Raw genomic sequence first — 16,702 nt, 5'->3', positions numbered from 1 at the left:
GCATCTGCTTTAGGCCTGTGATTCTTTTAGTGAGGTATTTCTGCTGTAGCAACCATTCACCCTACCTCAGCCTCAAGCCATAGTGACCACGGATGCTTCCCAGATAGGATGGGGGGGGCATTATCTGGGAAAGTCGGTCCAAGGCACATGGTCCAATTTGCACATCAACATTCTGGAAATGAGGGCAGTGCTGTTAGCATTGGAAGCATTCCAAGATGCCCTCCCTCTAGGGACATTTGCAATTCAGACAAACAACATGTCAGTAGTCTGGTATATCAACAAACAAGGGGGAACCAAATCTTACCCACTATGTCGAGAGGCACTCAGTTGTTTGGCAATGGTCGATTTCTTCCAACTGCTTTCTGATAGCAATGCACATTCTGGGAAGTTCCAACGTGATAGCGGACAAATTGAGCTTGACAATTCTTATGCCTCACGAGTGGTCTCTGAACCCTGTAGTGGCGGACAGGATTTTTCGCCATTTGGGCCAACCTTTCTCTGACCTATTTGCTTCTCCCCTGAACAACAAGTGGAGAAGTTAATTCGCCCTAATCCACCCTCTGGGGAGTTTCCCAGAGACTGTCTTCTCCATGCTTGCCCTCCCGGTCTGTTATATACCTTTCTCCCCACTCCTCTAATCTCCCAATTCCTAAAGAAAGCCAAAAAGGCGGAGAATTCAATAATCCTCATTGCCCCCTTCTGACCTCGACAAGTTTGGTTTACCTTCATCTGGCCTTATCTGATTCAGAAACCATGGATCTTGGACCCAGTTCCAGATCTGCTAACTCACCCAGGGGGCATGGTTCACCCATTCTCTAACATCTCAAGCTCACTGCATGGCTTCTCCAATTCCCATGATTGCCAGGCATCCTTCCCTTTCTTCCCCTGTCCAACGTATTATTATTGCACACCGCAAACCCGCAACTAGAAAACTGTATCAGTGCAAATGGGCCTTGAATAAAAGACTAGACCCTTATGCCACTCCCATTCACGATGTTCTAGATTTTCGAAATGCACTTTTTCAATCTGTTTCCTCTGCATCTACGGTAAAAGTTCATCTGGCAGTGATTTCAAAGTTCCACTTGGGTTGGAATGATTCTCCAGTAATGTCTCACAAGCTTTGCAAAGCTTTCTTGAAGAGACTTTTCCTACTAAAACCCCAATTTAAAGAACCAGCTCTCGCATGGGATCTAACTACTGTCCTTCAAGCTTTAACCAAGACCCCCTTTCAACAGTCAGCATCTTGTCGTTTGAAGTATTTATCCTGGATGTCAGTATTTTTGATGGCTATTACTTCCGCAAGAAGGGTTTCCGAATTGCAGGCCCTATCACGCAAATTGCCCTACCTAATCTTTCATAAAGACAGAGCTGCACTGAGAACAAATCCTTCCTTTCTACCCAAGGTGGTCTTTGAATCCAGTATTAATCACTCGCTACACTTACCATTATTTTCCTTAATTTTTCTAACAAAGAGGAATATGCACTTCATTTACTAGACGTGCACAGACAACTACGGATGTTCTTCATGTTTCACTGTTGCAGTCATAACATTTGGGTAATCTGCTTGCAGGTTGCCCTCAGTCGGCCTGATTAACAAAGTCTTGGGTCCTGCATCGGTTGCTGTCCCTTCTTCCATGACATCAGGTCGTCAGGGGTGTAAAACAGTCAGCCGATGCCATTACATCAGTCTTTCGTGCTGTGCGGTGCCTGAAGCAGAAGCAGTTCGCAAGTGCCGGTCGGCCGACTCCTAAAATTTTCGTTTTCGAGTTTCAGAACAGAAGTCTTCCAACTAAAGCTAAGTACACCATTAGGGAAACTTTTTCTTGCTCCTTACCGATGTCAGTAAAAGTTAATAATTGCATTACTTGTGGAAAGCAAATACCTCATAAAGATTTTCATTCGTACTGTATTCCTTGCTTAGGCCCTGACCACGACGTACCTTGCTGTCAGTTTTGTGCTTTATTTAATCAGCGCACTATCCGTCATCTGTATATTTTTGCCTCTAAATATTTCGGTTCTTGGTTTAATTATTCAAAAATGTCGTCGGTTAGCCATCTGACTACCAGAATTCCGAAAAAACTCAAATATAAATACAGAGACAGGCCGCCGAGGTCCAAAACTGCCGACGACGCTTCTCCTAAGCCAGTCGCCAGTTCGCCGGTACTCAGTGAGGTGCTTTTGCAGCACCTGATACCTGCTACTTCTGATTCGCAGCCTCTACTGAGACCCATTCGGAGTCTGCTATGCCGCAAGATGCTTCAACTGTGGAACCCACGGATGCCTCTACTTTGGATGGGTCCCTAGCCGCTGTGCAGGCACTGGCTTCTGAGGGTGTATTCAGGCCTACGGACTTCCATGTTAAATCGGCACCTCCTTCATTACTTATGCCAAAATCTCGATACATGTCTAAAAAACTGACGCCCAGGCCACATGCTCAGGTCTTTATACCTAAAAAAACAAATGATTAGAATGGCTGAAGAACTAATAACTCTAATCAGGGTTAGCCAACCCCCCCTCCCCCTTTCAAAGAGGTCTAGGACTGAGGTTGATTATGAATCTTCTGATCAGGATTCTGTTTTTTCTGACTCTTCTGATGACCTGGATTTGTCCTAACGTACTTATGAGGATTCTGATGCAGAGGACTCTATTCCCTCTGCTTCCCCTCCTGAGGATTTTTCTCTTGGGGAAAACTTACATACTCTAGGGGAGCATTTCCACTGGGATAGCCAGGATTTTTTTGATTCAAAAAAGAGGCTTAGGGATTTCCTCCTCCTACCTCAGCACATAGGCCTTTAGCTATTCCTGCTGTACTAGACATTGTTGATGATGCTTTCTCGGAGTCTAGTTTGGCCCCTGATTCCCTGCCTCCTGCTCCCAGAAAACCTGACAGATACTACAGCGTCCCTGAGTCCCACAAGTTCCTTTTCGAGCACCCTATTGCAGATCCAGAGACTATTTCACAGGGGCCCAAGGACATTAAGGCTTCTACTGCTAAAAATCCTACCCCTTCTGATAGAGACTCCAGGGCGCTGGGTAGATGGGGTAAGAAGGTTTACACTTCTGCAACCTTGGCCATTAGGGCTTTAAACTGCCAGTTTCTTATGTTAAAATATTAGCAATGTGTTATTGGACTGCTTAAACAGAAAATTATGTTGATTCCTGACTATGTGGAAAATAAAGAATTACAGGATTTAATGCATTCTACCAAACAAGTTGGAAAACATACTTTACAATGTGGCTTTGATTCATTAGAGGCCTCTTGCAGGGCTGCTGTTACTGGGTCTGTGCTCAGAAGGCATGCTTGGCTTAAGGAGCAATCTTTGCCTGATCATGTTAAAGCAAAATTTTTGGATGCTCCCTTAAAACAGGACCGCCTGTTTGGCAACAAGGCTGAGGAAGTTCTTAAAAAGATGGAAGATAAAGCTAAATCTATGCAAACTGTTAAAGATTTTTTTTACAATATCAGCCTCCTAGATGTAGTAGGCACTGGCCCTCTAAGAATTGGTCCTTTCCAGCCCCTTTCAGGTCTTCTCAAGCCCAAACCCAGACACAGCAAAAACCCCAGGTTTCAGTCCCAGGGGACTCGCAGAACTAAGCCGTGGGGGGGCATCCACTTCCATGTTTGGGAATAATATGACTCTCCCCTATGGTAAACTGTCTCAGTGACTTCCTTTTAAAATGTCCAAGCACTTCTCATCTGACTGCCCCTTTGGGAGGAAAGATTGCTCTTCATGCAAAGAATTGGGAACTCATTACCCAGGACAAATAGGTTTTAAATAGTGTCCCAAGGATACAGATTTCACTTCCACACATTGCCAGCACCAAGCGGGTGGCCGGACCTACCCCCAAATCAGTGGGCAGAGGTCCAAAAACAAGTACTTTCTCTGTCATGCATGGGGGCTTTTCAACTGATACCAGAAGAGGAAAAGGGACAAGGTTTCTACTCAAGACTTTTCCTGGTACCCAGAAAAGACAATTCATGACGTCCTATCCTGGACCCGTCTACTCTAAACACCTTTTTAGAGATTCCAAAATTCAAGATGCTGACTCTTCAATTACCTCCTATGCTAGGCAAAGATGCCTGGTTGGCAACACTAGATTTAAAAGAAGCATACCTGCACATCCCAATCAGGGAATCTCGCAGAAGATACCTAGACTTCAAAGCTTCCAACACTGAACCTTGCAGCCTGGCTAATTACTTAATCTCTCCTTTACCATCCCTCAGCAAACCTGTGATGGATATCATCTTAGAGGTAAGGAGGCCTAGTGCTAGAAAATCTTATGCTGAAAAATGGAAAAGATTCTGTGCCTGGAACCAATCTCAAGGGATGAGCACAGCAGTGCCCAATTTACCTGAGATTTTACAGTACTTAACTGAGGTGCTTCACAAGGGCCTGTCTTTTTCCTCCATTAAAATCCACACCTCAGCCATTTCAGCTCATTATAACACAGAACCTCCCCTCTTCTCTCATCCACTGCTCAAGCAGTTCCTCAGAGGGGCCAAAAATTTGAGACCACCCAGGAGAGCTCCAACCTCAGCCTGGGACCTTAACTTTGTTTTGGAGAAACTCACTCTACCTCCTTTCGAACCAGCTGCTACTACAGACTTAAAATTTCTTTCTTGAAAAACCACTTTCCTTTTAGCAATCACTTCAACTAGAAGGGCATCTGAATTACAAGCCCTTATGGCAGTGGAACCTTTCATCATCTTTCATGCGGACAGGGTGTTGCTCAGAACCAATCCATCCTTCGTGCCCAAGGTGGTATCCAGTGTGGCTGTTAATTAGTCCATTCATTTGCCAACCTTCTTTCCCAATCCACAGAATAAAGAGGAATGGATACTGCATTCCTTAGATGTGCACAGACAACTTAGATTCTACTTGGACAGGGCTGATCCTCAAAGGAAAGCTGAACATCTGCTGGTAGCATTTGCTGCAGGGGTAGAGGGGAAGGCTATTTCAAAGCAAACCATTTCTACATTGATAAGCCATTGCGTTCATTTCTGCTCTAAGCACCATGAAAACCCTTTCCCCCAGGGGATCAGACCTCAGTCCACCAGGGCTGCATCTTATCTCTACAGTCTTTCGCAGAGGCGTCCCTACCAGGAACATCTTAGAAGCTGCTACCTGGAGTTCTGTACATACTTTCACCAAGCATTATCATTTGCCAATTTTCTCTAAATCCAGAGCTGGCTTTGCCACTGCACTCTTGCAGGGCCTTATAGCTTGCCCTAATGCTATCTAAACTCCTCCTCCCAACCAAAACTTTGGGAATCTACCCAAATGTAATGACTGCAACAGTGAAACACGAAGAACATAGTACAGTTGTGTAGACTTACCATAAATGTACATGTAGATGTTAGTCTATTCACTGTTGCAGTCCTGCATGTTCATCATGTTTCACTGTTGCAGTATTTACACTTGGGTTATCCTGCTGGCAGGCTACCCACAGTCGGCCTGCATTCCAAAGTCTAGGTCCGGCGTCGGTTGCTGTCGCCTCTTCCCTGACGTCAGTGCACCAGAGGTATAAAAGATGCAACCGACACCATTTTCTTCCGTCTTTCTTGCCGCGCAGTGCCCGAAGCAAAAGCAGTTCGCAAGTGCCGGTCGGCCGACTCCTGAGATTTTCGAAACTAATTACAGATCTGAAGTTTTCATTAAAGTTAAGTACCCCATTGGGGAAACTTTTTTCTTGCTCCAGTCCGATATCAGAAAAAGTTAACAATTGTATTTCTTGTGGGAAGCAAATACCTCATAAGGATTTTCATTCTTACTGTATTCCTTGCCTAGGCCCTGATTACAGAGTTGCTAACTGTCGGTTCTGTGCTAGATTTAACCAACGCACTATTAAGCGTCGGTATGATTTTGCCTTGCATTACTTTGGCTGAAGATTCAATTATGTAATGCCGTCGGAACAGCCGATGACCAGAGTTTATAAAAAGCACAAGGAAAAAGAAAAGGACAGGTATCATCCGAGGTCCAAAACCAACAACGAGGCTTCCACTAAGCCAGTCGCCAGTTCTCAGTGAGGCGCATTCGCAGCCCCTAACACCCGCTACCTCAGAGCCACAGGCCGCTGACGACTCCCACGTGGAGCCAGCTAGGCCTCTGGATACTCAAGGGTATTGGACACTCTGAAACTATTCCCTCAGATGGGTCCGGAGCAGCTGAGCAGACATCGGCTTCTGAGGGTGTTTTCAGACCTACACAGTTATATGTAAAGCCTACTTCAGCTTCCAAAGCAAAGACTAAAGCAGTTCTAAAGACAAAGAAACAAGTACAGCATTCTTCTGGACAGACTACCATGCCTAAAAAACAGATGCTCAAAATGGCCGAAGACCTAATTACCTTGATCAGGGGTTCCCATCCCCCTCCTGACAAGAAGCCTAGGCAAGAGACAGAATATGAATCTTCAGATCAGGTTTCCATTTCCACTGACTCCTCTTCTGAACAGGAATACTCTTCCTCCTTACCAGGATTCTGATGCTGAAGAATCTATCCCTTCAGCCTCACCGCCTGAGGTTTATTCTTTTGGGGAAACCCTGCATACCATGAGGGAGCACTTCCACTGGGAGAGCCAAGACTACTCAGAATCTAAGAAAAGGCTTAGAGATTTTCTTTTACTCCGTCAGCACAGGCCTTTGGCTATTCCTCCTGTGTTAGACATTGTAGATGTATTTTCAGAGTCTGGCCTTTCTCCTGACTCTTTACCTCCTGCCCCTGTTAAACCAGACGGATACTACGGGGTTCCAGATTCACATAAATTTCTTTATAAAAAACCCTGCTGCTGACCCTGAAACTATTTCTCAGGGTCCCAAAGCGGTCAAGGCTTCTACTGCAACAAAACCTATCCCCTCTGATAGGGATTCAAGGGCACTAGACAAATGGGGGAAAAAAGGTTTACACTTCTGCCACTTTGGCTGTGAGGGCTTTAAATTGTCAATTTCATATGCTTAAATATCACCAATACTTAATGTCACTGCTAAAACAGAAAATGTCAAATTCTGATTGTGCAGAAAATAAGGAAGTACAAGATTTATTGCATGCGACTGAACAAGTGGTAAAGCATACATTACAATGTGGTTTTGATTCTCTGGAGGCCTCTTGCAGGGCTGCTGTTACGGGTTCTGTCATTAGGAGGCATGCTTGGTTAAAGGAACAGAATCTGCCTGATCATGTTAAAGCAAAATTAGTAGATGCTCCATTACAGCATGATACTTTATTTGGTGTTAAAGCAGAGGAGGTGTTGAAGAAAATGGAGGACAAAGCGAGATCTATGCAAACAGTAAGGGATTTCTTACAGGTACAGCCACCCAGATTTAGCAGGAACTGGCCTACAAAGAATTGGTCCTTTCCAGAGTCAGACAGGCCACAAAGAGGCAGATACAGACACCCCAGAGGCAGATCCCAGCCCCAGGGCTCATACAGGCCTAAACAGTGGGGTGCTTCTACCTCCAAAAGCTGAGAAGACAAATCACAGCCATATAGGAAACAGTCCCAATGACTTTCCTCTGCCAGCACCAAGCACTTATCTTTTGGCAGCCCCCTTAGAGGGAAAACTAGCACTTTTTTCTCAAAATTGGCGCATGATTACCCAGGACAAATGGGTCTTGAATATAGTGTCCCAAGGCGACAGGTTCCACTTTCACACCCTGCCAAGGGCAAAAGGTATGCCAGACCTGCCACACAATCAACGGGCAGAGGCACAAAAACAAGTTTCATCCCTCATGGACATGAGGGCCATTCAGCAAGTACCACAGCAAGAGCAGGGACAAGGATTTTACTCGAGACTTTTCTTGGTACCCAGAAAAGACAAAGCCTGGAGACCAATACTGGACCTGTCTATTCTAAATACATTTACGATTGCCTTACTCAAGCAGAGAACAAGGACATTCTACTAAAGCATCTGGTGTTTGTAAAAAGATTACTAATTTGCCTAGGGTACACAGTAAACGAAAAGAAATCAAAACTAGTACTCTCTCAAGCGGTAATATTCCTGGGTGCAAGCTTAAATACAACTGCCCAGATGGCTTATCTCACGCCAGACAAACAAAGGCAACTGACTTCTTACTTCAAAATGTTGGCAACAAAGACCCAGTTATCTGCAAGAAAAATTCTGCAGGCTTTGGGCTTCATGGCATCCTGCATTCTGCTAATTCCATATGCCAGACTGCATGTGAGGAAACTACAATGGTATCTAAAAAGTGTTTGGACTCAACATTGTCACAGCCTGGAAACATTAATTACGCTCATTCCTTGCCTGCAACAGGAGTTTCGATGGTAAGCACAGGCCTGTCACCACAACATGGGACAGCCATTCACCCTTCCCACTGCCAGGCAGTCCGTAACAATGGATGCTTCAGATTATGCCTGGGGGGCCCACATGGCAAGAAAATGTATTCAGGGCACATGGCCCACAAGCCAAAGGCATCTTCATATCAGTCAAAAAGAGATGCTAGCTGTTCAGAATGCCGTGATGGCTTTCAAGGATCTACTCCATCCAGGATGACTACTGATAAGGACTGACAATACTACAGTCATGTGGTACATTAACAGGGAGGCACTCATTCCTACCCCCTCTGCAGACAAGCCAAGATTTTGTGGGACACAGCATTGACTTATCAAGTACACCTGCAAGCACAATTCCTGCTAGGAAAGAAAAATACTCTGGCAGACTAACTAAGCAGAAACCTCACGGATCCCCACGAGTGGAAACTGGATCCACAAGTCTTCAGCATGATAATAAAGAAATGGGGATGCCCAGACATAGATCTATTTGCCTCCCCTTACAACTGCCAACTACAGAGATTCTGCACAAGGACTTATCACAAGCAAGCATGGAAAGTGGATGCTCTATCATTCAGCTGGAAAACCCTAACAGTATATGCCTTTCCTCCTCTGCCTGTCCTCCCCAAGGTACTCCTAAAGGTCAGACAAGAAAAGCCAAAAATGATTCTGATTGCTCCAGACTTGCCCTGCCAGCACTGTTATCCATTCCAAAGAGCTTGTCTCAAGGCCCAGCCTGGACATTGCCTCTAATTCCTCAGTTACTGACCCAACGAAACAATCAGATCCTGCACAGCCAACTCAAAACCCTAAATCTGGCAGCATGGCGGATAATGTAGCCATTCAGAACACACCTCTGTCTCTCTAAAGCAGTGATGGATGTTATTTTGGAGGCCAGGAGGCCCAGTACCAGAAAATCTTATGCAGAAAACTGGAAAAGATTCTGTGCTTGGAACCAGGCACAAGGAATTGACACATTTGTACCAAATATTCCTCAGATTTTAAATACCTAACTGAGATGCTGGACAAAGGCCTATCCTTTTCATCAATTAAAATCCATGCCTCTGCCATTTCAGCTCATTACAATACGGAACCAAAATTTTTTTCACATCCATTGTTAAGACATTACCTCAGAGGGGCCAAAAACATAAGACCTCCAAGGAGAGCACCAATACCTGCATGGGACCTCAGGTATGTCTTGGAAAAACTCACACTGCTGCCTTTTGAGCCAGCCAATTCAGCTGAAGTAAAGTTCTTATCTTGGAAAACAGCTCTGCTCCTAGCAATAGCCTCTGCAAGACGAGTCTCAGAGTTACAGGCACTCATGGCTGTTTAACCTTTTATCTTTTTCCACCCAGACAGGGTTTCTCTGAGGATGAGCCCAACATTTATGCCTAAGGTAATGTCCAGTGTGGCCCTTAACCAAACCATTCATTTGCTTACCTTTTATCCAAACCCACAGAATAAGGGTGAGAGACTCCTACATTCTTTGGACATACACAGACAGCTACGCTTCTACTTGGACAGAACTAAAGCTTTCAGAAAGACTGAGCAACTCTTAGTAGCATACGCTGCAGGATCACAAGGAAAGGCTGTCTCAAAGCAGACTATTTCAAAATGGATAGGCCACTGCATTAGTTTCTGCTATTCACAGCATGGCAAATGAGTGCCTAAGGGCATTAGGCCACATTCAACCAGAGCAGCAGCCTTCATCAGAGGAGTACCAACCAAAGACATTTTAGAGGCTGCAACTTGGAGTTCAGTGCACACTTTTACCAAGCACTACCACTTACCTCTCTACTCTAAATCCAGAGCAGGCTTTGCCACTGTAGTTCTGCAGAGCCTTATAGCCTCTCCAAATTCTGTTTAGACCCAGCCACCCAACCTCAGCTTTGGGACTCAACCCAAGTGTAATGACTGCAACAGTGAAACACGATGAACATAGTACACTTGTGAACCTACCATAAATGTAGATATTCGAGTGTATTCACTGTTGTAGTCTAGGTTACCAGCCCACCATCCCCCTTTTATTTGCTGGGACTTATCTGTACTTCTCTATCCTATACAACCTATGTGGTGTATTTGCTTGTAGATGAAGAAAATGTTTATTTTTATGCATGCATATTTATTGGCATAATTTTCACCCTACCAATTTGGGGGCACCTGACATCTGGGGCAAGAAAAACTGAAGAAAATGGCTTTGGCTGCACCTTTTCTACCCCTGACGCACTGATGTCAGGGAAGAGGCGACAGCAACCGACGCCGGACCTAGACTTTGGAATTCAGGCCGACTGTGGGTAGCCTGCCAGCAGGATAACCCAAGTGAAATGACTGCAACAGTGAATACACTCGAACATCTACATTTATGGTAGGTACACAACTGTACTTTACCCTCCCTCCAGCCCCCTAACTTCTTTTGGCTATACCTCTACTTTACTTTACTATAGTTAAAAGCCTTTTTGGTGTATTTGCTTTTTTGTTGGAGGTATATCTCTGTGCTTTTATGTTTAATTGCTTCCCATTAGGGGGGCACCTGACATCTGGGACAAGAAAAACTGATGTAATGGCGTCGGCTGCATGTTTTATACCCCTGACGTCATGGAAGAAAGATAGCAACCCGACGCAGGACCCAAGACTTTGGAATTCAGGCTGACTGAGGGCAACCTGCCAGCAGATTACCCAAATGTAATGACTGCAACAGTGAATACACTCGAACATCTATATTTATGGTAAGTGTACACAACTGTACTTTTTATCTTCACAATTTTGATCTTCACAGAACAAAATAATTTAGAAAATCAGATCAGTTATTTGTAGCATTTTCTTCCTTCCATATTGGCAATCCAGTTGCTAAGGTTACTTTAGCTAAATGGCTTTGAGACTGCATCACATTCATTTATCATTCTCAAGGACTTCAACTTCCCATACCAGTTCCAAGCCCATTCAACAAGAGATGTGGCGACATCAGCAGGTTTTCTTGCCAGAGCTTCTCTAGAAGACATCTGTACAGTAGCCACATGGTCTTCTCATCACTCTTCACAAATTAAATCAGGTCTCGAGGGGTTGATCTTCCTTTGGCTGTGTGGTTCTTAGGAATATTCTTCCATGAGACCTCCCAAGGCTAAAGTAGCTGGGGATTCTGCCCCACTATCAAGGTTAGGTGAAGATTAATAAAGTCAGATAAAGAAGTTATGTCTTACCATAATGTTCCATCTGTGGTGTTGATCTTCACCAATCCTTGACATCCCCACCCACCTTCCCCCATCCTAAGACTCTTAGGAGATCACTTTAGTCCTGAGCTAGTTTCTGATTAAGGACTCTTATACGGCCTCATCTCTATACTCTGTATAGTAAAGCATTCTATTTTTTCTGTATACTATCATCTGACAAACTCGATCTGAGGTAGTCTGTGTGAGGACATTATGGGTAGTGCCGAGTTCGAGAGTTTGGAGAGCGGGAGCTGAAAGACACAGCCGAGTCGGTTCCGAGGTTCAGAACCAAACCCACTGTCAAGAATTGGTGAAGATAACACAGCTGGAACATTATATTAAGACGCAACTTTTTTTTTATTTTAGTACACTCATGTTGATGGTTGTTTTTAAACATCAACTGAGTGGTTTACCAAGGCTAGGAGAACAGTACGTGAGCATTTTTGATTTGTTTTGTTGTTTCTCAGAGAATTCCCATTCTTTGGAGCAGGCTTCACATCCATGTAAAGTAGTGTTCCTCCCTTTCCCTGTTTAAATGTAACTTGTACCAATGGATAGGTAATTGGAAATTCAGTACTGGGCTGGCTCCCTATGTCTCTGATAGACAGAGGCAACCAGTTAATCACCACTTGTATAAATCAAATTTCATTGGGGTTGTAAGGCTAGGCTTACAAGAGGCCGTAATGGTCACTAGCCTAGTATGCAACTATGAATTATCTGGGCAGGGAATATGCTATCAGCTTCATTTTAAAATAGCTGAAAGTAGTTCATAGACCTTTAATGGTTTTTAAGACATTTTTCAGCCATGACATCTGCAAATCAAGACAGACAAATGTTCATCGTTATAAGGTTCTCACTGCTGCAGTATTAATCAGGTGTGACATTTAAGTCACAGGCGCACATATGACCATCCTGAATGATTTCATGTTACCTTTACATTTCTTTCTTTTTTGTTTGCACAAGTGATTTTTAGATCATTCCATCCATGGTCTCTAGAGCTTTGATAATTACCGTTTTTGGGGATTTTACTTTTAGAGGTTTGTAGTATTTTGTTGGCTTTTCCTGTTTGTTAGAACTTGTCATCCCGAAAATTTCCAAAGCTTAAGTCAGTGGAAAAGTCACCATAGGTCTTGTCAACTGGGAAAGCTAACCATCAGGTGTGCTTGTGGCCAGCAGATACTGCCAAAGGATTTTCACTTGGTGTCTCCTCATTTTTTTTTTGCTTTGACCCTTCTCACAAACTGAGAACCAGTTCTATGTTTCATTTTTAATAAAAGTACTATCCTACAAACAAATGTTAAATGCTTTGTAGTATATGAAAAGCTTTTTGCTCTAAGACAAGGGGCATCTACTCCCGAAATGAAGGGAGTGTTATCTTCAGCTCAAGCAAACAGTGATTCTAAACATCATAAGAGAATTGCCAAAAAAAATAGAAGCCAGAGTTTTTGTAGCTTTGGAGCATATGAGGCCTTTGTAACCCTAACAATCCTGTGATGGCCTTGAGGATGTTGGTTCCATCGAGAAGTAGATGCATTGGCTAATAGCTGCCCTGTTTGCTCCTGTAGTGTCTCCCAACTGACAGTTCCCTTACAGAAGCAGACAGTGGATATTTATGTCTCAAGCTTAACAGTCTTTTGTAGAAATAAGTGCTGTTTTAGAAGCTTCTCTGTTTTGCTAGATAGTGTAGTTGTTTTAGGTGCTTTCAGGCCCTCGGAAAGAAATTACTCTGTCTTTTATTCAGAAAAAGTCCAATCAAATTAAACTGCTCAGATTAAATCTGGTAGACCAAGCACCTGCCTTGGACTGTTGTGTTTTTGCTTATAGGTGTTTCAACAAAGAATATGCCATAATGTGGAAGAGGCTCCCTAGTCCACCTCCACCTTGAGGTGATTTCACTTCACTGGAATTATTTTCCCCTTAGGAGGAAAGAATCATCTCTTGAACTGGTCATACTAATATGTCAATGAGGAGGATGACCTGCATTACTCAGTCTATGCTTATCTGCACCTTGATTATAGTAAAAACATAAATTACCCCCCCCCCCCCAACACACACACACACAGTCCTCTGCCCCTTGGGGCATGAGGAAATCCTTAATTCAGTGAAGAAACAATTCAAAAATCCAATGTTTAACAACCGAAGAGGCTACACCACGACAGCTTTGAACTGAAACTCTGTTTTATTCCACTGCAGTTAAAAAGTAAGCGCTTTCACGTTGCTAGAACGCTTCTTCAGACTTCAATGACTGCTTTAACAAAAACTAAATGCTTTATACCATTTCATGAACACACCTATCAATTAACTAATTATAGATTTAAAGACATAGACTTGATTAAAGCAGGACTGATGCATGTATATAATAAAATATCTATACATAAATATAAAAACTGTAAAAATATATATATAAATATATATATATGTATATATCCATATGCACACACACATACACTGAACCCACATAAAAAACATATACAAAAAATATATAAAAAAAAAAAAAAAATATATATATATATATATATATATATATATATATATATATATATATATATATATATATATACACACATGTGTGAATGCATGTGTAGATACACATGATAAAATATTAATAGCAAATATATAAACCAGTACTAACAACTATCTATGGAACAATATAGAAAGAACTTCCAACATTTACATGGTTGCTTAATGTTTATAAGGGTGGGCGGCTAAGAATGGTTTGAGTGTGACTCTCTCTTTCAAGCCATGCCCTTTATAACTTTAAAATCTTATTATCCATTTGTTTTCTCTTTCCTCTGTATAGTTCTTAATATTCCCTAGTCTAGTGGACTTCTTAATCAACTCGTGTGGTAAATCTAAATTTATGCAATGTACCTTTTTGCAATGTATGATAAGCTAAGGCGTTTTTCTCATTTTCTTTGTTGATTGCATATATATGCTCCCTGACACGTTCCCTTAAACTTCTGTTGGTTTTGCCCACATAAAAACATGAGCATATCTGACATGAGGCAAGATAGATCACATCTTTCGACTTACAGTCTGCATAGAAGTTAAAGTGAAATAACTGATTAGTGTCAGGGTGTCTAAAATGATTTTCACCAGACATAAAACTACATTGATTGCAGTTTCTACATGGAAAAGTTCCATGTCTATCTGATGTGATCAATCCTTTATTGTTATTCTCATAACATAAAAGTCTTTTCAAAGACTTGGTGTTTTTATATGAAAAACTTGTTTTTTTACCTACTATCTGAGTTATTTTCTCATCAATTGTCAAGATATTCCAATTCCTATGAATTATTTGCTTGACCCTCGAAATCTGATTGGAATAATGGATAGTAAGTCTCTTATATGTTTGCTCACTAGTTTGCTCATTGGTAATGTGTGTCTCTGTCTCTAAATCATTTCTAGTATGTTTATAAAAATATGGTCTGCCCTTATTCTTCCTGTAGTGTCCAGTGGCCTCAAAAACTCTTTGTGTTTCATCTATACTGTAGTCTCGTGCTGTTAAGTTATTAGCCAATAGCTCTTGTGTAGAGCTAATTGTCTCCTCATTTGTGGTTAGACGAGATATTCTTAAACTCTGTCCTGTTATAATATTGGAAAAAATATGCTGAGGATGCATGCTGGTACGATGTAATATGTTATTTTTCCAGCAGTCCTTTCTATATAGCTCAGAATGTATATTTCCCCCATTTTTCAAAATCTGAATATCCAAAAAATCAATCTTGTAACTAGAGCTTCTACATTCAAAATTTAAAAAAATCAGTTGTTCCATTGATATATTGAATAAAATCACTAAGCTCATCTTCATTATCTGCCAAAATGAGAAAAACATCATCTACAAAACGTTTATAGAATTTTATCTTAGTTTTGTAGTTGCCATTCCCTATCACATATATGTTTTCCCAATAGGCCAATACTAAGTTGGCATAAGAGTTTGCACATGGAGTTCCCATGGCTACCCCTTTTGTTTGTAAATAATATTTCTCTTTATATAGGAAAACATTGTTAGTAAGAACTAATTCTAGGAGTGCCAAAATCCTTAGAATCAAATGACTGGGTATTTCCTTCTCAATTAGGAAAAGTCTCAAAAATTCCATACCTGATGTATTAGGAATGCATGTAAAAAGTGAGACTACATCTAAAGTTACAAGTAAGTCGGTCTCATTATTAGTATCTGAAGTAGCTGCATAAATGCCATAGGATTCTAAAAAATCCTTAGTGTCTCTTAATATAGTCATGGTGTTATTCACAACTGGTTTCAACTGTTTTTCAATATATATTGATGCAGGTTCTAGCAGCCAACCTCTCCCTGAGACAATTGGTCTCAGGGGAGGGTGCACTGGGTCCTTATGGATTTTTGGTAAACCCCTAAGTGTAGGTATAGTTGGTTGATCTACCTGTAAAAACTTATATAAATCAGCATCAATAGTAGAACATAGAAACATATCATAAAATTCAGCATGTACATTTCTAATTACATCATTGAGCTCAGAAATATTTAATATACGATAAGTTTCAACATCTTGCAGCATAGTAGTCATCATTTGATCATAAAATATTGTATCTAAAATCACAACTACCATCCGACTACCGATCTCCCAAAAAAAAGTAAAGATACAGACAAGACACTGCATAGGTCCAAAACTGCCGACAACTCTTCCGATAAGCTAGTCACCAGTCTGCCGGTACTCAGTAAGCTGCTTTCGCAGTCCCTGATACCTGCTACCTCAGATTCGCAGGCCTCTACTGAGACCCATTCGGAGTCCGGTATGTTGAAAGATGCTTCTTTGACTATGGAACCTGCGGATGTCTCTTCCTTGGATGGGTCCGGAGCCGTTGTGCAGGCACCGGGTTCTGAGGGCGTCTTCAGGCCTACGTACTTGCATTTTAAACCAACGCCATCTTCTTTATCCAGGCCTAAAACTCGAACCAAACCTAGAAAACCAACCTCCAAACTGCATGGTCAAGCCCATATGCCTAAAAAACAAATACTTAGAATGGCCGAAGACCTTATTACATTAATTAGGGGAAGCCACCCTTCCCCCTCTAAGAGACCTAGAACTGAATTTCCTTCTGATTCTTCTGATCAGGAATCTGATATTTCTGATGTTCTTCGTGCATACAGCTGCAGTCATCACACTTGGGTTATCTGCCGTCAGGGGGGTCCTCGGTCGGCTGAATTCCAAAGTCTAGGTCCAGCGTCGG

At 42.2% G+C, this 16,702-nt stretch overlaps 1 protein-coding gene across 7 annotated transcripts in view; it reads left to right on the top strand.

The window, feature by feature from the left end:
* The window catches only part of PUM2 (pumilio RNA binding family member 2), a 4,949,642-nt gene that overhangs the window by 2,022,093 nt on the left and 2,910,847 nt on the right, over nt 1–16,702 (top strand). The window lies entirely within an intron of this gene.

This window comes from Protopterus annectens, chromosome 1.part0 (genome assembly GCF_019279795.1).
Source record: "Protopterus annectens isolate FY-2018-M chromosome 1.part0, PAN1.0, whole genome shotgun sequence".
Lineage (NCBI taxonomy): Eukaryota > Metazoa > Chordata > Ceratodontiformes > Protopteridae > Protopterus > Protopterus annectens.
This window is presented reverse-complemented; position numbering and strand designations above follow the sequence as displayed.